Genomic DNA, 14,424 nt, shown 5'->3' with positions numbered 1-14,424 from the left:
GGTAGGGACCCAGTACCTGTGGATACATGCAGCTAGTTAGTGGTGGAACTGGGTGGACACTGAGGCCCACTCATTCTAAACCAGGCTTTCTCTACTTTACCCACCTGTGTCTTTGATGAGCAAAATTTGGGCTTTCTAGAAAGATCCATGAGCAGGATTTAGGAGGCTGAAGTTCTGGACCTGTGTGTCCTTGTGAAAGTGTCTTATATTCTCTCAGTCTTGAATCCCCATCTATATAAGTCAGAGCTAAGATAAGATCTTGGAGGCCTTTTCCAGCTTTCTCCGCCTAAGAGACAATTGGATTTGCTGCTGGGCATCCCCCAAAGCAACGGCTGCTTCTAACTGATATCTGATTCCCTAGCACCCAGCATTTAAACTCAATAAATGTCTGTAGAAATAAAATTAAATATGAATGTAGCATATTGAATCATGTGGTCCTCAATACAAAACTTTTTCATGTTCTTGTCTTTTCCAGGCTTTTATGTGTAACAGTGATTTTTATAATAGTAAACCTGTAGTAACACAGCAGTACTGTTGTGAAGGTTTATTACATATGTGGGCATTTTGTTTCTCTGGCACATCCTTGAAAACTCTATCTTTGGATCTGAGTCATTTAAAACTGAGTCACTATCTTTAAGAACTCCTAGGGAAGGAGCCTCTTACCTTTTTTCCAATGTCCAACCTGAAATATGAGGCACTTAAGTCACATCCTTTGTTCTCTTAAAAAAGAAAAACAGACAAAATTGTTTTCCATTTAGCATATTCACATGTCCTGGGGAACAGGCCATTTCCAGGGAAGTATGTTATGATTTAAAGCCTTACAACTTCCAAATTCATTTAAGAAAACTGGGAGCCTCTTCAAGGCTGCTATTAATTTAAACCTCCAGTGTGGATACAATACAGGTGCAAGGTTTTAAAGGAGTCAGGAAATGAGGCAGTGGAAGCCATCGGACACTGGCCTGAAACATGACTTGATGACTCACAAGATGGCCCGAGCAGGGGCGGGACCAGAGGAGAGTCACCTGTGCATAGAATTCTTCAGGTAAAGCTAGCAGGTCGGTAGGAATTCTTTTTCTCCATCTGGTCCATTTGGTGGCTTCCCAGGATGATGGGGGGAGCTGGAGAGGACGAGGGAAGTGGTGAGGAGGAAGAGCTAGCCTCTAACCAGCATGGACAGGCTGTGAAGTCCTAATTCACGCTCTCCACTGGCTTCGTCTTGATCATGTTAAGAGGAGATGAAACTTCTCAATGCTGCAGCCTCTGGCACATTCTTTATCCATATTTTGAGAAAGAAAGGCAGTCAACAAAACAAGGAATGCCAAATGTGTGATACTTTGCAGACCTGGGGAGGGAACCTTTTTTTTTTTTAGTATGTAGTTAAATGCTGTGATCATTTGGTCCTTTTTCAAGATTTTAAGTAAACTGTTTGAAATGAAATTGTTAGCACCAGGGTTGTGTCAGAAAGCAAAATTCATGACTCATCGCTAGGTTTCTTATGCGACCCTGTAGGGTTGTTATTTGTGAACTGACGCCGTCAAGAACATTCTCAGGAATGATTGGTACACACGTGAGACTTCCCAGAGACCACCAGTTCATTACAGATATAACCTTTCATAGGCAGCAATGCGAAGAAAGATTTGGCTAACTCAGCGACTTGAGTTCCAGAAGATGCCAGAATAGGGCCTTTAGAAGAACATCTGAAGGGTACCAACTGCCCCCTCCCCACCCAAAGCCATCTTTTCTCCATTTTCAATCTCTCTCCTGTTTCCCCACATGGTGCTGACCTCTCTCCAATCCAGTTCCCATTTCCAAAGACTGGAATTTTTGTCTTTGCCTACATACATTTCTAGTGGTTGCATTCTATTGGTAATTCTCTTCTTCAATTAGAATACAAATCCCTGAAAGGAAAGAAACGTGTGTGTCCTTTTATTTGTACCCTTTTATTTGTGGTACCTCATAAAATGTCCTATAGGAGCTCAAAAGAGGTTGCTAACTTGACCGATAAGATAACCTTGTCTCATTGGAGAGTCTGCCTGATTTGGGCACACTTTTCAGATTTTGTCACATCACCACACTTGTACAAATGTCCTGAATGGATCATGAGTTGCAAATCTGTTGACAAATCTTCCAGAACAAAATGAGAGAAAAATTAAAGCTGAGAAGAGGAATTAGGTGGAAGACTCCCAAATATAAGGGGCTCTTCTAGTTGTTTGCATGTTTTGCCTATAAATCTGATGGTGGGGATTGTATCTTTTTCATCTGTAAAATAATTGGTATAATGCTTTCTGTGAAATGGGCAGCATAAACATTTGTAGAATAGAACTGAATAGAATAGAATTGAATCACTTCAATTTCTGTTATAGCTACCATCACCTTCATTCTTTCTGGCTGAGAAACTGATGAAGATTAGACTGAACCTCCACTTGTCTAGTTCAAAACCTGTGTCTGAGCCAGGTGGGAAGAACCATAGACCTTGGTGAAGCTGATACCTGGGAAACTGAGTCTGCTCACCTAATCTGCATAGCAATTTCATTCATACACATCTTCACTTTCCCTTGGCAGGGGGGATTTTGGTGATGGCAGTCTCCAAACAACCCACTTACATGAATTCACTGACAAGCCGAGTTGAATAAAAATGTAAAGTGTACCCTCCCAGCCAAATGGACCAGAAGAACAATTATAGCCAACATAAGAGAATTCATATTCTAGTTCTTTGGACACCCAGACTCCTAAGTCTTTCATGAAAGTCAGAAGAAAGATCTCCAAGAATAGAAAAGAGTGGAGTAAGATGCTCTTCAGACCAATTGAGAAAGCCAGCAAGATTTGCCATGGATCAGACTAATGTGTATTTGGGAAGTATTTATGCCAAGGAAACCACTTGTACACTAAAATTCTAGTCTTTGTAATAAAAAAAGTTTCGCTTTTTGGAAAGATTAATAACATCCACAGATGAATAAGTGCTCCAGGCGCCTTCTTTCTAAATGGCTTCCAAGTTTGGAGTGGCAGAAAACGTATGGAAATGGTGATCCATGCTTTGCACACATGAAAATTCCATGTGTTACTTCTGTTTTCTGGGTCTAGCCTTCTCTTCTTTGGGGGGTTTTAGTCACTGGAGACACATGAATTTGTTGCAAAGCTAAATTCTGCTTAGTCTTAATAGAAGAATGCCGGGCATAAGGGAAATTCCAGGGTGAAGACACCTCCCTAGGGACAAGATGCAGATGGACACACTCAATGCCTCCATGACTGCCACCCTGATCCAAGCCGCTGTCATCTTCCATCTGGATGACTGTGCTAGCCCTCCCATAGGTCTCCCTGCTTCTTAACCTTCCTTCCCACCCTTGTTTTTAATACCAGAGCCAGAGTAAGCCTTTTACAATGAAAATAAGAGAATGTCAAGTTGCTGAACTCCCACGATAGGTTAAAATATGGGATGCCCAGTTAAATTTGAATTTCAGATAAATAGTGAACAATTTTCAGCATAACTGTCTCTGAAGTTTCATGGGACATATTTAAAAAATTGTCCCGGGCTTCCCTGGTGGCACAGTGGTTGAGAGTCCGCCTGCCGATGCAGGGGACACGGGTTCGTGCCCCGGTCAGGGAGGATCCCACATGCCGCGGAGCGGCTGGGCCCGTGAGCCATGGCCGCTGAGCCTGCGCGTCTGGATCCTGTGCTCCGCAACGGGAGAGGCCACGACAGTGAGAGGCCCGCGTACCGCAAAAAAAAAAAAAAAAAAAAAAAAAAAAAAAAAAATTGTCCCATGAAACTTAAGAGTTTCCAAAACTAAAAAATTATTTCTTTGTGTTGCTTTCCTATTGCTATAACAGTTTGTATTACTTTCCTATTGCTATAACAAACTTGCACGAATTTAGCGGCTTAAAACCCCACAAATTTATTATCTTACAGTTCTGGAGATCAGAAGCTAAAAATCAAGGTGTGGACAAGATTGTGTTCCTTCTGAAGGCTCTCAGAGAATATCTGCTTCCTTGCCTTTCCTAGATTATTGAGGCAGCTTGAATCCCTTGGCCTGTGATGCCTCCTTTCATCTTCAAGGGCAACAATCACATCACTCTGACCTCAACGTGGCCCATCACATCTGCTCCTCCAGCTCGTCTGCCTCCTTCTTCTGTTTCTTTTTTTTTTTTCTTTCTTTTTTTTTGCAGTATGCGGGCCTCAGTTGTGGCCTCTCCGGTTGTGGAGCACAGGCTCCGGACGCGCAGGCTCAGCGGCCATGGCTCACGGGCCCAGCCGCTCCACAGCATGTGGGATCTTCCCAGACCGGGGCACGAACCTGTGTCCCCTGCATCGGCAGGTGGACTCTCAACCACTGCGCCACCAGGGAAGCCCCTTCTTCTGTTTCTTGAGGGTCTTTGTCATGACATTGGGCTCACCCCACTAATCCCAGATAATAGTCCCATATCTAGACCTTTAACGTAATTATATCTGCAAAGTCCCTTTTGGCATATAAGGTAACAGTTTCTATATAAAGTAATAAGTTCTTGGCATGAAGATGTGGACATTTGGGGTGGGGTCATTGTTCTTTCTATCACAGTGTTTATCAGAAATTAAAATTTCACTGGTATCCTGTGTTTTTATTTGATACATCTGCTCCCCTCCCCGCACATGGCTTCCATCTTACTCAGAGGAAAGACCATTCCCCTCCACTGGCCTGCAGAGCTCCGCATGATGTGACCCCTCATTCACTCCATTCTAGCCACACTGCCTTCTTTCTGTGACCTGAATGCTTTCAGGCATGCTCCTTCTTAGAATTTTTTCTTGGCCTTCTCTCCCCTCCACCCCACCCATGCCATCTCTGCATGTCCCACTGCCTCATTGCCTTCACCTCCTTGGAAGTGTCACCTTGTCCATGAAGCCTTCCCTCAATTCTCTCTCTACCGACCACTGGCGTTCCTTAAGCTCCCTCACTTTATTTTTCTTCATAACACTAACCACTATCTGAAGGGCTGTCTATGTTGCTTTTGTATTTTGTTCATTGCCTCTCGTTTCATCTACTCTTTGGCCACCACTAGCATATATGTTCTAAGAGGATTTTATGCTCTCGTGTATCTCCCATGCCTAAAGAGTCCCTAACACATCAGAGGCATTCAATAAGTATTTGTTGGATGAATGAATGAACGAATGAATGAATGAACAGATGACATATTTCTGGAGTGGATGAAGTTATGGCCTATCTTTTCTTGCCAGATCTAAGAAGTATTTTGTTGCTCATACTTTGTGCATTGAAGAGAAACCTAAACAAACTATTTTAATAAGCTCCTCTAAAAATAGGAGTGATTCCTGCCTTGTGATTTATAGGAATCTATTAATGATTACATAAGATTGGGAGGCAAGCAGTTATTATTGCTTTTGCAACAGCTGCCTTTCCCCTGCTCTGATACTCTAATGCAGTTCCAAGGCATAACTGTCACATTTCTCATTTTAGTGGCTAGGCTTGGTTCCAGAGAATTAAAATTTTCATGTGGTCTTTGTGATTAAACTAATAACAAACAAGCTTCAAGAAGCCACTTTTCAAAGTCTTCTAATTCATTTTTCTTAAATGTGGAGTACTTCTTTATTAAATCTTCCAACTATGAAATTTTTATAGATTTGAATGGTACCATTCTGGAGAATTTAAATGAACCTTTTTCTTAGGGTCAAGGGCCTTAAGGAGAATTGATGGAGATTAAGAAGAGAGAGGATGGAGGCTTTGCTTCAATATAACCATTTCTAAGAATATATCACCATGAGTCTGGATTCCATATTTGGCAGTTCATACAAGAGTCATGTAGAAGTCTTGCTGACTTATGTTTCTGAACCAACATTTCTAACAATCTGACAATAGGGCTTCCAAGAAAGAAAGCAGATTTCAAAACACTCCTAAAGAAAGAAAATAAGGACAAAAGGCTATAATAGAAGTTTCTGGAATACTTAAGTCTCTCAATAAATATTCAAATGAATGAATGAATAATTAAATGAACACATCCATGAATAAAAGATCTCAACAGCGACATTTCTGGTTACCCCAGAAACTCCAGCGTCTGTGACTCTCCACATGTATTGTGTCTTGTCTCTGTTATTATTTCTAACATAGATATTGCCTTTTATCTCAGGATATAACCAGATGGAAGCCCTCTGGCTCAGACAGTTTTTAGAATGCAGACAGTAAACGTTTATGTAGGCAAGGATGCCCCACTCTCTGAACTGCTCCATGGTTTATCTTAGAATCCCAAGCATTTGAAATGAATACATTCCTCTTTCTCCTGCTGACATGGGAGGCAAGTGAAAGATCTGCTGCCTAATATTAGACGGAAAAACAGAGTTCTGTCAAAGTCATGTGCCTTTCTCACTTCCTCCAATGCGCCAGATCATTCTCTTCTCCAAATTCTGTAGCATTTAACAGGTGGAATTTGTCATTTTGACCCGTCATTACATCCTATTATATATTTTCCCAAACTACAAGTCTTGGGTAACCAACAAGGTTGGACAGTATAGCATTGTGGAAAGATTTAAGGCTTTGGAGAGTGAAGACCAGTAGGCAAATCCTGAATTGTGCTATCAGTAGATGCAGGTTAGTTATTTTTCTCCATTCTATTACATTGCATTTCTACCTATAAAATGGGAATAATAACCCATGCTTCATGTAACAAGAACGACACAAGACAAGGTGTGTTGAAAGGATTAGCAGTGAACCACAACATAATATGTGCTCAATACGTATTTATTGTTCTCTCTAAAGCACAAAAGCTGTGACTCACATCACCCACAGCTTAGGGAGAAGCAGGGGGAAAGTGCTCATAAGTAAGGATGGATTGTTTGATTATAATTTGATTATTGAGCTTGGGAAGCATTTTAAATTTTTGATTCTCTGTCCTTAGTCAGAAGTAAACTAGAGGGGGCTTCCATGGTGGCGCAGTGGTTGAGAGTCCGCCTGCCGATGCAGGGGACGCGAGTTCGTGCCCCGGTCCGGGAAGATTCCACATGCCGTGGAGCGGCTGGGCCCGTGAGCCATGGCCGCTGAGCCTGCGCGTCCGGAGCCTGTGCTCCACAACAGGAGAGGCCACAACAGTGAGAGGCCCGCATATAGCAAAAAAAAAAAAAAAAAAAAAAAAAAAGTAAACTAGAGTTTTACCTTTTATCAAAGGTCAGCCCATGAACTGTAAATAGGATGGCACTCTTCTCACACCAGGAAGTCCCTCTAGCAAGTAAGAGAGGATTTTAGAAAAGATGGTTTTCTGGAGGCTATACATGGGAGATATTTCCACCACCAAGCAGCCTTAAAAGGATGCACTTCTTGCAGCATAGAGTACTGATTTCTTCTTCAGGAAGATAACATCTTTTCACCTTTCAAAGCACCTGGACAAACCAGGTGATAGGTGTAAACATATCTGGGTTTTCATTTATTGAAACTATCAGAAAAGAACTTGCCAAAATTGAAATAATGCCTTCCCACCAAAAAGAAACATTGTGTGCTTAAAATAAAATATTTTTCTGTCTTGCTAATACCCGTATCTAAACCTGCTGGGCCTCTGCATTTTTCTAGGTACTTCAGAGACACAGGCTACAGGGGATGAGGAACATTGGTGTGAAATGTGGGTGGCGTGCAAAGGTGTCACCAAAGTTCAGCCTTTGCTGCCTTTAACCATTGGGTTGGAAGATGCAGCTCTGCCCTTCTGTGGATTCAGAAGTGGGGTAATGTGTGGGTGTGCCACTCGTGACAGCAAATTTCCCCAGTGTATCTGCCTCTTTTTCAAATCACTTGGTTATGGGCCATTGAGATTGACATTTATTACCACCTAGGGCTTTTCCAGTGCCTGCACGCTTATACACCCACGCTTACTATTTAAAAGTCAGGTCATGTTTCTGTTTTAAAACAATATATATTCAGCCTGGTGGCCCACCTTATTCACACAATCAGCTCTAAATGCCTTTTTGGTTTAAAAAGTAAAGATTTATCATCATTGATGCTGCTTAGAAAGGATACAATATAGGCCCATCATCATCATCATCATCACTATATACATTTATATAAGCTGCTACTGTGTGACAAGCATCATATTTATTGAATTAAATTAAATTAATTAATTTATATTATTATTTTATTTCATTTCCTTGCCAACTTTGTGAAGCAGGTATTGGCATTATTCCCATTTTACAGATGAGGCTACTGAGTGCTAGACAGGTTAGGAAACTTGCCCAGAGGTCACACAGCTAGTTCTTGGTAAAACTGAAAAAGAAATCGTATTCATTTTCTAAGGCTGCCATAATGAAGTACCACAAATGGGGAGGCTTAAAACAGCAACTGTTATTGTCTCACAGCTCTGGAGGCTAGAAGTCTGAAATCAAGGTGTCAGCAAGGCCGTCCTCTCTGTGAAGCCTTATGAAAGTATTCTTTCTTGCCTCTTCCAGCTTCTGGTGGCCCCGGGGGTTCCCTGGCCAGCAGCTGCGTAACTCCAATCTCCACTTCCACCTTCACACGGCCTTCTTCCATCTGTGCCTACGTGATTCTGTATCTTTAAACAGCATTCTCCCTGTGCGTCTGTGTCTGTGTCCAAATTTCCCTCTTCTTATTAAGGACACCACTCATATTGGATTAAACCAACCCTAATGACTTCATCTTAATTTGATCACATCTGCAAAGATGATTTCCAAGTAAGGTGATATCTCATCCACAGGTTCTGGGGGTTAGGACTGTTAAATATCTTTTTCTTTGGTGGAGGGGGATAGGGACACTATACTACTCGTAACAAAAATCCAGTCTGTCTGGTTGTAGGATCCAGTTTTTCATGGATTCTTCCCTGGAGGCAAATTCCTAAAAGGTTTTGCTCAGTGGGAGTGTACAGACTGTTGAGGGATGCACTCTGCAGAAAAGGGTGCTCGTAGAGGTACAGGATGTCCGACCTGTTTATCCATCCCCTGACTCTACAGAGACCGTTCAAACCCACCAACAGACCAGGACTCTGCTAAACAAAGAAAATAAGTCTGTACCAAATTCAGACTTGGGGCTCCTTTTACTCCCCAACTTTCACCAAAACTCCTTGGTTTCTAATGGTCCGCAACAAGAGAAGGCAGGGGCTTCCTCTACGGACTTGTTGCCCAGAGACCACGTGGGTGGGGCCGTTGCTAGAGAGCCACGTGGCTGCTCTTTGAGGGGCAGTGGGTGAAGCTGCTGAATCGACAGGGTCTGGGCGCTGCAGCCTGGGAGAGCTTCACCTGTCTCAACTCCTCTAGGCACAGATTCCTGCCACTAGACTGCTGGGGTAGCCAGACTGGAATCTTTTTAAAGGTTAGCAACTTTGCCTGATGCCATCTGTCTTTCTCTCTCTCTCTCTCTCTCTCTGTGTGTGCTTGCTTCTGATTCTGTACAATGTGCAAATTTAGAGCTTCCTTGGAACAATGCCGAGGGAACAAACCTCAGCTCTGGCTTTCAGTCACCCACCAACTCTTTGTGGCAGCAGGGAATGGTTGGAGAATACAATGACGTGAGTAACTGGGACAAAATTTTACAAACTGCTAAGGGACCCTTCATTTTTCTGTTGGGGAAATGGAGGACTACAGAATTTAGGGCACGACCAAGGTCACACAGCTAGTGAGAGGCAAAACTGACACTAAACCTTAGGTCTTTCTGATTCCCAATCTAGAGATCTCTTCAATAAATTAATGAATCGGTGCATTTTATAAACCTTTTCCTTTTCAAAGGGCTTTCAAAAAGCATTTCATCTTTTCCTCCCCACCACGTAGCACTAAGAGAATTGATTCGAATCCATCAAGAGTAGCTCAGTACCTGGTATATGCCCTTCATACAAACCAATCTGGATTCAATTCTGCAAATGTTCTCTCTCAAGTCTCACGTATTTTTGTTTATTCCTCTGTACCTTGGTATTCTGTTCAGGGTTAGCAAAGTTCAGAATTTGTTTTCCACGCAGTGGATGGTTTGGTTCCTAATAAGGGTTCCATGCTCTCCAATGCTTCCTGGAACCAATAGACCCCAAGGCGACTGCCCATGTGCTTACGATTGGCAGTTGCTGCCTTTATTACTTTAGAATCCTCATCTCCCTCTCTGTTTCTGAGCTCATCTTTCTACCCCTCGTGGTTGTGGCTTTTGCCATTGCTCTGCCATAAGATAGCTGAAAAGAACACAGGCTTTGAGTCATATAGATGTGACTTTGAACCTGGCTCTGTCACTAACTGAGCACGTGACATCTGTGTTCCCACAGGTACAAAATATACCAAAACAACAGAAGATACGCAACCTTTCTTAAAAAGGTGTGATGGTTAACAGGATAACAAAGGTTGAGTGCCCGGCGCATAGTAGGTATTCAATAAATACCAGCTCCCCTCTAAGAAACCACATGGGAAGGTTGTGCTGATGGTCCATGCTCCTTTACCTCGGCTAATGTTTGAGGTTATTCAGATTATGAAACAATAGAGGCACATGTCGTATCAGCATTTAAAGGAGTGGTTTTGACACTCCCTGAAGGAGATGTATGGGTGGGGCAAAAGCATAGCAAAAATCCCAGCAAGATTGCGTGATGTCTGAGGACCCTTCCAGCTCTGATACCATATGATGCTAGTAGTTGCTTGTGAACACTTTTTAAAAGAGCCTGAAAGAGATTAGGACAGTAAGAGAGAGAGCTGGGGACCGTTGGAAAACTATGTATCATTGACTAAAAATAAGAAAGTTGAATTTGTTGCACGTCAGTCATATGCCAGGTACTTCTTACTTTGTGTTTTCACAAATGTTATCCCATTTAGTGTTCGGAAGAACCTATAAGGTAGGAATTATTATCCTATTTTTCAGATGACAAAATCTAGGCTCAACTTGTCCTAGTAGCTCATCTAAGTTGTGCAGCTCGTTCATGATGCAGAGAAATGTGAATTCAGGTTTCACATTCCATGGTGTCTCTTAGGAAGGCTGAGCTGAGCAACATGCTGGCGGGGCTCAGGCTGAAGGTTTGGAGAAACGGATTCAGGCGAAGTGGGGAGCCCCAGTCACTGCTCCCTTTACGTGACTGCAGTAGCAGATGGTTTCACTGGAATAGGGACACCTGCACCCCTCTTTGGGCATTTTTTTGAGATGATAAATGACATGAGGAGACATTTTTGGGTGAAGGGATTGCAATCGATAAGACCAGGTGTCCTTGTTGGAGGGTATGGCCAGGTGATGCTGAGTAAATATTCCTGAGGTCTCATGAGGTTCTCCTCCCTGACCATCAGGACAAGCCCTACGAGTGAATGCAGGGTAGATAGGCGCTCATATTTGCAGTCCATTATGGCTTATAAGTAGCCTCAACTTATTTCCAGGGGGTGAATTAGACAAAATGGCAATGACCATTGGAAATGAGAGAAATTGATTATGTACAAGATTTATTCCTTATTCAAAATGATTTGATCTTCCTTACCATCCATGTAATTTATTTCTTTGAAGTTTGGTCTGTTTTTCTTCACAAAAGATCTATAAGACATAAGTATTTATATTTAAATGTCTTGAAAGGAAAATAAACATCCTCACAGGGTTATCTGCTGTACAAAATTCAAATCCTTATAGGTGACTTTGGAAAAGTCATGGTCTAACTTGGTATTTTTACTTCTCAAGTGACTCATTAGAATATTTTTCTGATGCACTTGAAATCGGTAATTTTATTTATTAAAGGTCTTTGAGTCTATAAATGCTGACTTAAAAAATAGAAATTACTGTAACTGTGGATGTCTTTCTCCTTGAACTTGGTGATCAAGGTGGGGGGCAAATACTGGGATGAGTCTTGTTACCCCCAAACCACTCCCCTAAACCATTGCCAATTTCCTTCCAGCCCAAACTAGTAATAACTTACACCTGAGTTAAGGACATCTTCACCTTTGGTTTGTAGAGTTGGCTGAAGACCAAAGAGTAGCCTGAATCTCTGGGTCCAGTGGGTGTCACTTCTAGATGAACCATATTTCTTGGGCTTTTTCATTAGCCTTGGCTGGGCGGATTCATATTTTTCTCTACCAAGGAAAAATCTGTTTCAAGAACCAAAGTATAGAACATCTATTTTCTTTGCTCTGTCTTTCTTTTGTTTCCATTTCATCAAATACCATCTGGAAAACATGGAGAGATATATTGTGATACATACATGTGTTCAGCATCATCGCTAGAATAAAGAGAGAGTTTAAAGCATAGTAAAGGGAAAATTATAGGATGAGCTGGTGGATTTTAACAGGCTAATGATAGGATCATCAGCCAGTTCCAAGTATTCCCTAAAACTATGTGTGTATTTAGCTGTTTTTGCTTTATTATTTGTTGAGTTTCAGGATTTATGTATGTATCTTATTGAAAACACAGAAAGATACCCTAGTAATTAAAGTTAGGCTGGCTTTTATCATTTCAATAGAATTTAGACAGCAAGTGGCTATATTACAGGCAGTTGGCCTAGAGATTAATTTATACTAGTTCCATATACATGAGTGCCTCCAAGTTTATATTATTTTAACCCAAGTCACTCCCGAGGATTGGAAGAAAAACAAATGGTTGTTTGCTGATACCCCCATGCTATATTATTGTGGCATTTGTCCTCAGCTAGTGAGATCTCTTCTTTTCCCAAAGTACCTCTAATGGGTTTGATAATAAATGCCAACACATTTCTTGGAGACTGGCTGTTTTATAATAGTGACAGTTTGAGGATTACAGGACAACCAATATCTAGTCTCTATGGCGTGCATACACTTAGAAGGGCTTGGACCTCTGCAAAACTCTTTGAAAGATCACATCCTTCTTGGGCTTTGAGTGTTTGTGTCCTGGGGTGTTTCAGGGTTGACCCTGGACAGCACTCGTGGTTATTAGTTCATGGTGTTCTTGGGAGGCGTTTGAAGTCAGCTGGAGCCCTGCTGATAGAGCTGCTGAGTGCAGCGTCGTATCGACATAATTTCATGATGTGTTTGCATCGAGGGCTCTGGTGCCCTTTCCGAGTGAGGTAAGCACTTTTGGAGCCAGTGTTGACAAAGTTATCTGCTTGTTACCCACTTTTCAGGAGGCTTTCTGTTCTCCTGCTTCCCGGATTTTTTTCCCTCTTTGTTTCTCCACCAGTGATACCTTCTGATGTGCATTATTGGTGCTTATTGTTCAATGGTTTAGAAGTTGAAATGTAGCCAGAGATTTTCTTTCCACACACCATTAATGATGTAAACCAGAGAGCTTCCTGCAAAGAAGATAGGAAGTATTCTTTACTAAAATGCTGGAGTTTTTTCGTTTCATTAAACTAGATTATTTATTTCATTTATCTGGGGACACTCTAGATTTCTGCGGCACCCAGGAGTTGGGGATGTCCTACAAATCCATCGCCCCTGCCCCCAGCAGCACCCCTAGGCCTGGCACCCCTGTCCCTATAGCCGGAAGTGTCCCATCGCCGGCTCGATGCCAGAGCCGCTGCCCCTTTCAGACCACTGTTTAACGACTGTGGACCGCCCTCCATGGGCTACGTGCAGGCAGTGAAACCACCTGGCGCCCAGGGCTCCCAGAGCACTTACACTGACCTGCTGTCAGTCATAGAGGAGTTGGGCAAAGAGATCCGGCCCATCCGACCTATGCTGGCAGCAAGAGCGCCATGGAGCACCTGAAGAGAGGCATCATCCGTGCCCGGGCCCTAGTCAGAGAGTGCCTGGGACAGACAGAGCGGAATGCCCGCACGTAACAGGACTCGACTCCGCCTCAGCATCTGGACCTTTCCGGGCCACTGCAGAGCCCCTGCTTCTCCCTGGCCTTCACCCCGAGTTGCACTTCCCATCCTGGGCTTCCTGTCCTGTGTCCTTTGGTGGGTGCCCTCCAGGAACCAGTGGACGGCTCTCACTCCAGTCGGCAGCTAACTGGAAACCCCCAAAGGAGTTAGCAGCGAGGTCACTGTGAATCCTACCCATGACCTGTCAACAGTGTTGGTCCAACTGGAGCTTCCTCCTTTCTGGGGCCCACACCGCTCAGCACTTACCCAGGACTTCTCACCACTTTTCCCAGACCCCTTCTCCGCAGCAGGGCCTCAGAAGGCCTGTAGCCTCCCAGCCCTGTCTCCTGGGCCATGGTGACTCTTTTCTCAGTGAGTCTTTTGCTAAATATGCCCTTTTTGTATAAATAAAAGATAATTTGGAAAAAAAATTTGATATTCATTAAAATAAAAATAATACAGTTTTCCCTACATTTATTTGAAGAACTGGTCCTTTGATTAAAATCCTGAAAATTTGTAACCATAGTGGGGGAAACAGTTTCACTTTGACAGCAGTAATTGCACTGGCCTCAGAGGGATCCCTGTCCCACTACTAGAGGCTGATTCTGTCCCAGAAACACTGGGCTCAGCTGAGGAATCACTGCTTTGCTTTGCCACATGAGAGAGAGTTGTCTTTCCTCCAGCCTGTATCTTTCTGATAGCAGATCTAGTTTTGTGGGCACCCGTGAAGTCAGA

The 14,424-nt window shown here is 42.8% G+C and overlaps 1 pseudogene across 1 annotated transcript; it reads left to right on the top strand.

The window, feature by feature from the left end:
• The first annotated feature begins 13,296 nt into the window (after positions 1–13,296).
• On the top strand, positions 13,297–13,665 carry LOC307062085 (cyclin-dependent kinase 2-associated protein 2-like; annotated as a pseudogene). The gene has a single exon. The product of its transcript is annotated as a cyclin-dependent kinase 2-associated protein 2-like (transcript).
• Positions 13,666–14,424: the final 759 nt, after the last annotated feature.

This window comes from Hyperoodon ampullatus, assembly GCF_949752795.1.
Source record: "Hyperoodon ampullatus genome assembly, chromosome: 13".
NCBI classification, from domain to species: Eukaryota; Metazoa; Chordata; class Mammalia; order Artiodactyla; family Ziphiidae; genus Hyperoodon; species Hyperoodon ampullatus.
The sequence above is the reverse complement of the archived record's forward strand: the minus strand, read 5'-3'. Positions and strand labels throughout refer to the sequence as shown.